We start from the raw sequence: 7,094 nt of genomic DNA, 5'->3' as shown, positions 1-7,094 counted from the left end.
TTTTCCTTAACCTTTGATGATGATCATTGTATTTGATTTACTTACGTACAGGAGGCATCAAACACTAAGCACTTTCTGTCTCCTGATATTGTCCCTTGCCATTTTTTTAATAAAAGAAATATGTTATAAAGATCTATATTTCTATATTGCTCCATCTCAGATAAGAATATTATTTGTATGGTAGACTAGACTCTCTTTAGGAGATTACCGTTTTGATCTGAACATCTAGAACTGGACACTGATCTCTGGATGTGGCCTCAACAGGGCAGAGTAGAGGAGGAGGATAATTTCACTCAACCTATTGGCCACAGTCTCTTTAATGCAACCCTGGTCACAAAGACACACTACTGGCTCACCAGGACAAGGTCCTCCTGGCCTGTACTGATCTGTGCAATTTTTCCTCCCCAGATGTAGGAGACTATGCTCACTCCTTTTTGAACCTCTGGCCCACCCAACTCTCCAGCCTGTCCGTAAGTCATCCAGTTCTTATTGTCCACTAATCTATCCCACATTTTCCTATGCTTTCCTATGAGGATTTTATGGATAACAGTGTCAAAAGCCTTGCTGAAGTCAAGGTGGAAAACATCCACAGCTCTCTCCTCATTTACTCAGTCAGTCATGACATCATGATGGCTACTAGATTACTCGAGCTTGATTTCCCCTTTTAGTGAATCCATGCTGATTACTGATAACATTCTTCTTTTTCACTTGCTTGGAGACAGCATTCAGAATAAGTAAGTTATTTCATCACCTTCTCAGGGTTGGATGTGAGGCTGAATGGTCTGCAGTTTCCTAGGTCACTCTTTTTTGAAGGCTGGAGTGACATTGGCTGCCCTCCAGTCTTCAAGAACCTCTCTCATTTTCCATGACCTTTCAAGGACAGGTCATGGATAGAGAGTGGTTTGGCAATCACTTCTGCCATCTCCCTCAACTCTCATGGCTGCATCACATGAGGGCCAACAGATTTCTGTGCATTGAATTTTCGTAGGTGACCTCTTAACTGGGTTGTCCTTGACCAAGAGGAAGTCTTCATTTCTCCAATCTCTCTTGCTTACCTCTAGGGCCTGAGATTCCTGAGTGCCAGTCTTAGTAACAGAGAGTTGCCCTTCTTTTGTTCAAAGAAGGGCAACAAAGCTGGTGAGGCACTGGAGTGATCAGGCACTGGAATGGGCTGCCCAGGGAGGTGGTGGAGTCAAAGATCCTGAGGTGTTCAAGGAACATTTGCACGTTGTGTTGAAGGACATGATTTAGTGAGAACTATTGGTGATCAGTGGATGGTTGGACTGGGTGATCCTGTGGTCTTTTCCAACCCTGGTGATTCTATGATTCTATGAGAGCGAAGCAAAGAAGGTATTCACTTACTCTTCCTTCTCAGATTTCTCTTTGTTAATACATTCAAATGATCTGTCCTATGATGTGATTGAAGGATAGGCAGCTAAACTCCATTTTAGAAATGAAAAAATTTTAGGGAAACACTAAAACTGTTTCTTATTCAAGATCACTTACTCCCATTTAATTCAGTGGAAGGCTATGGCTTAAGAGAGCTGTAAACACAGTCAAGTGACTTGAGCAAGGAGACATGGAAAATCTTTGGTAGGGCAGGATTTCCCAGCTTGGGTTAAAATTTTCCAAACACTGTGCCATTTTCTCTCTGTCTCATCGTGAAATCAATGGAGCTCAATAGCCGTAAAATTATAGAGAAAATTTTCCAAACACTGTGCCATGCTCTCTCCATATCATCATGAAATCAGTGGAGCTCAATAGCCATAAGGTTATAGAGAAAATGTAGAACACAGAAAAGTTCTACCTTTTTATTTTTCTCCTCTCTGTGAAGTAGTAAAGTAATGAAGTAGGTTATTGTAACAACTATGTTTGAAATCTTATAGATAGCCATCATTAGAAAAATCTGATTGCTGTCTTAGAAGAATAAAAAATCAATAATCAGGACCAAACCAAACCACCATCACCAAAAACAAAACAAAACAAAACAAAAAAGACACTAAAACAAAACAAGAAGCAGCAGCATTTCTGCTTGACTAATTTTAAGAAGAAAGAATAGCTAAAGAAATAGATGTCACCTCCATTCTCCTTTATGTCCATATTTCAAAAAAGTGCTAAAAGTCAAGCCACTTAAAAAGTGTCAGGTACCTCAGTGAATATTTTAATGATATTATATTGAGAGTAATTATGGAGATTAATGGAGATTATTTTAAGTGGGAATTGAAAGTGACAACCTGGACCTTTCAAAAACATTTGGTAATTTACTCTGGATAATGTGGGTAAAGGGCTTTTCTGTATGAAAATATACCAAAGAAAAGTGACAGCAGACAGACCATCACAAAAGTCATGCCTATTGTAAGAATGAGCCTCATATTTGTCTGTGTAAATATGATATTCATAGCAAAGCTTGTCCTTGTATACCAATCTGGTGTCTGGTAACAGAGAAGATGATGCGAAAAGAAGCAAATTGTCCGTGTAGGTTACAAATACTTAATGGTAAAAAAGCTTGGCTTGATGAACAGTTTATATTTCTTCATCCCCATACCAAAGGAGACAAAAAGGACAAGATGTCCCTGTATAATAGGCTTGAGACTTTGTAACTTGAGGGAGAGTTGGGTGAGGGTGTTGTTGGAGGTTCACCTGCAAGGTTGTCTAGGGTGATACAATTGACTTCATAACTAAAGACTGCTTTCACCAAGAAGGAAAGAAAAGTGATAGTCATAAGTGGCTCCCTTCTGAGAGGAACAGAGGTCCCTATTTGTCAGCCCAACCCTATCTGTAGGGAAGTTTGCTGCCTCCCTGGAACCTGGGGTCAGGGATATTTCGAGGAAACTTCCTAGTTTGATTTACCTTGTTGATTATTATCCTTTATTGATAGTTCATCAACAGCAGTAAAGTCGTTGAGAAGCCTCAGGATTAATAAAAAGGACTTCAGGGAATCAAGGTGGTTAATGGATGGCATACAGATCATTTTTTCCTTTATCCCTTCAGTGGCAGGGGAGGATACTGAGTGGAGCAGGAAAACACATCTCATAAATAGATGGCTGAGAGGCTGGTGCAAATGCAAGAATTTTTATTTATTTATTTATTTATTTATTTTTATTATTGTGGGACAGTTTACTCAGAACCTGGCCTGATGGTTCTCACCTGTCTCCAAAGAGGAAACAGATTCTAGCTGAGGAACTGGCAAGGCTCTTTAGAGGGCTAGATATAAACTATATATATAAAATATTAAACTAGATATAAAGGGGGAAGAGGTTAAAACCAGACCCGCTAGACATGAGCTTAGGAGAACAAAGATGGGACTGGGGGAGAGGCAGGGGACTCAGTTGAAGTGCAGCTACACCCGTGCATTCAGTTTGAGCACCAAACAGGATGGAGCTGGAAGTCATTGTGCAGCAGGCAAAGTATGATTTAATTGCCATTACAGAAACATGTTGGGATCACTTCCATAACTGGAGTGCTGCAACTGATAGCTATAAGCTTTTCAGAGGGACAGGCAAAGAAGCAGGGGTAGTAGTGTGGCTCTCTGTTAGAGAGTGTTGTGAAGTTGTTGTGCTTGGGGCAGGGAATGATAAGATTGAATCTCTATGGATAAGGATCAAGGGGAGGGCCAGCAAGGCAGATATCTTGGTGGTGGTTTGTTATAGACCACCTAACAAGGATGAAGAGACAGATGAGGCATTCTGCAAACAGCTGGCAGAAGTTGTGCGATTGCCAGACCATTTTCTCATGGGTACTTCAACTTCCCTGATATGTACTGGAAATACAATACAGTGTAGAAGAAGCATTCTAGGACATTTCTAAAGTGTACGGAAATAGCTTCCTAGAGCAGCTGGTAACAGAGCCTACCAGGGGAAGTACCCATTTAGACCTGTTGTTCACAACCAGAGAAGGACTGGTGGGAGATGTGGAGGTTGGGAGCTGCCTTGGACAGTGATCACGAAATGGTAGAGTTCTCAATTCTCGGTGAAGTCGAGGGAGGGGGGGCAGATAGTAAAATCTTAGACTTCTGGAAAGCGGACTTTAAATTGTTCAGGTAACTGGTAGGGAGAGTCCCTTGAGATTCAGTCACAAAGGGTAAAGGGGTCCGGAGAAGATGGTCACTCCTCAAGAAGAAAATCTTAAAAGCTCAGGAGCAAGCTATCCACCTGTGCCACAAGATGAGCTAATGGGAAAGAGGACTGGCATGGATAAACAGGGAGCTTCTCCTGAGGCTCCAGGAGAAAAAGGGAATATACCTCCTTGGAAGAAGGGGTAGGCAATTTGGAGAAAGTTCAGAGAATTTGTTAGGATGTGCAGGGAGAGAATTAGAAAGGCAGAAGCCCACCTTGAGCTCAGCTTGACTGCTGGGGTAAAAGAAAACAAAAAAAATGTTTACAAATATATTAACAGAAAGAGGAGAGCTAAGGAGAATCTTCATCCTGCTAGACCAGCCTCATCTCTTTCTATGACCAGGTGATATAGCTGGTGAATGAGGGAAAGGCTGTTGACATAGCCTTCCTGAACTTTAACAAAGCCTTTGACTCTGCCTCCCACAGTATTCTCTTGGAGAAGGTGTCAGCTCTTGGCTTAAATAGTACACTCTTTTCTGGGAAAAGAACTAGCTGAAGGGCTGAGGTGGTGAAGTTAAATCCAGCTGGCGAGTGGTCATGAGTGGTTTTCCTCCCGGATTAGTACTGGGACCTGTCCTTTTCAATATCTTTATTGATGATCTGGAGGAGAGCATTGACTGCACCTTCAGTAAGTCTGCAGATGACATGAGTTGGCAGGAAGTGTTGATCTGCATTAAGGTAGGAAGACCCTACAGAGGCATCTGGACAGCCTGGATCACTGCTGAGGATAATGGGATGAATGTCAACAAGACCAAGTACTGGCACTTTGGCCACAACAGCCCCAGGCAAAACTACAGGATTAGAGCAGAGTGGTTGGAAGACAGTGTAGAGGAAATGGAGCTGGCTGTGTTGGTCAGCATTTGCCTGAACATGAGTCATGTGCCCAGATGTCCAAGAATGCCAATGGTATGTTGACTTGTATAAGAAATAGTGCTCCCAGCAGGAGCAGGGAAGTAAATGTACTTCTATACTCAACACTGATAAGGCTGCACCTCGAGTACTGTGTTCAGTTCTGGGCCCCTCACTACAAGACATTGACGCCCTGCAGTGTGTTCAGATAAGGGCAATGAAGCTGGTGAGGGGTTTGGAGCACAAGCCTTATAATGAGAGACTTGTGCTCCTCACAAAGGAGCTGGGATTATTAAATCTGGAGAAGCGAAGGCTCAGGGGTGACCTTATAGCTCTCTACAGCACCCTTGTATGGGGCTGCTGAATCACGGCCTGAACCTTTGATTGATCACCTGAGGCAAGCAATGAGTCAGCCACGGGAGCACAGGTGAAGGCAATTCACCTGTGCTGCAGGAAGGGGTGGAGTCTGACTCCACCTCTCCTACACCCATTTAAGAGCTGACTGACAGTGGGGAAGGATCTCTCTGGAGATCTGCTCCATCAGGAGTTCATCTTGTGAGCCCAGGACAGGGTGAGTGACTTTCTCTCATTTCTTCCAATATAAATTGTATTAGCCAAGCTTCTGGATATATATATCATCTGTATATCTATTGACTATATACCATCTGTATATCCATTGATTAAACAACCCTTAAGGGAGGTTGTGGTGAGGCAGGGATCAGCCTCTTCTCCCATGTATCTAGGACTAGAGGAAATGGCCTTAAGTTGTGCCAGGGGAGGTTCAGGTTGGACATTAGGAAATATTTATCTGAGAGAGCAGTCAGGTGCTAGAATGAGCTGCCCAGGGAGGTGGTGGTGTCACCATTCCTAGAGGTATTCAAGAAAAACTTAAATGTTTGTATGAAGTGACATGGCTTAATGAGAAATATTAGTGATAGGTGGATGGTCATACTGGATGATATTAGGTATTTTAAATTCTTCTTTTTCAATGATTCGTGATCCTATGTTTCTACACCTTCCTCATTTGGTTGGTGGTGCAGTTTTTCATCATATTCATTTTGATATTTACATCGTCCATGCTATATGGAAACAAGGAGATCAGTTCATATTGTGTCTGGTCTCTTTTTGAATCAAGTTCATTCTCTAGTTCTTGCATGTAATACCTAATAAGTTTCTATCACAGTCTTTTTTGTGTAGTTAAATGGATTTGATCATCAACAGATTTATCACTCAGCATCTGATTTAAAAAAAAAATTCTGGAACACTTTTAGGAATTGCTTTACTTTGCAGGAGAGTAAATTGATATTTTTATTATTACTATTAACAATTTAGAGCTCTAAGAGAGTCCTATTATATGTATTGCTGCATGTATATGTGCACATTTGAAGGAAGCTTTATATTTATTTTACAGCAGATCTCCCTTTTAGGGTAAGGAAAAGACTTAGAATTTAGTGAGATATACTTTGCGTACTTTTCTGCCAATGCATTAAAACTATATTACAATTTAAAATATACAAATTCTAGATAGAAATTCACCTGATTATCATACCAGCAATGGTCAGAAGACTAACTAGTTCTATTAACTTGTTTAATCCAGGAGGATAAGAAAGGTGAAAGAGGATAGATATGTATGAGGGGGGAATTTATGCATATATTTTTTTCTTCTCACATTGTCATATTTTCCATTCATGTATAATGATAAATTATTATAAAAGAGAATTAAACACCTACAGATTTCAGATTATATTTTATATCTTCATTTTTCTCATGGGACCAGGCAGCTGAGTTACAGAGAAAGACAGATGATTGACAAAATTTTTGAGAGCATCTATATAGCATAATGAATGCAAAGATACCTGAGGTAAATCTTAAACTTGTTTACCTACAGAAGCAATTTAATCCTTACATTGCTTTAATGTGGCCAAACTGACATTATTTTAAAGACTTCAGAGACAAATCTTAGTTAAATGTAAGTGATCAGTCTCTGATTTTTATTTTTATTTTTTAAAGCTGCTATTGAGAAATTTGCCAGCTATCACAGATTTTAGGTATGCATCTAGCAGTGAGATAATTATTGTATTTCAACCATATTTGATGTAAATGAATTGGGACATTCATCAGACACAGAAA

This window comes from Meleagris gallopavo, chromosome Z, assembly GCF_000146605.3.
Source record: "Meleagris gallopavo isolate NT-WF06-2002-E0010 breed Aviagen turkey brand Nicholas breeding stock chromosome Z, Turkey_5.1, whole genome shotgun sequence".
NCBI lineage: Eukaryota > Metazoa > Chordata > Aves > Galliformes > Phasianidae > Meleagris > Meleagris gallopavo.
Note: the sequence above shows the minus strand (reverse complement) of the source record.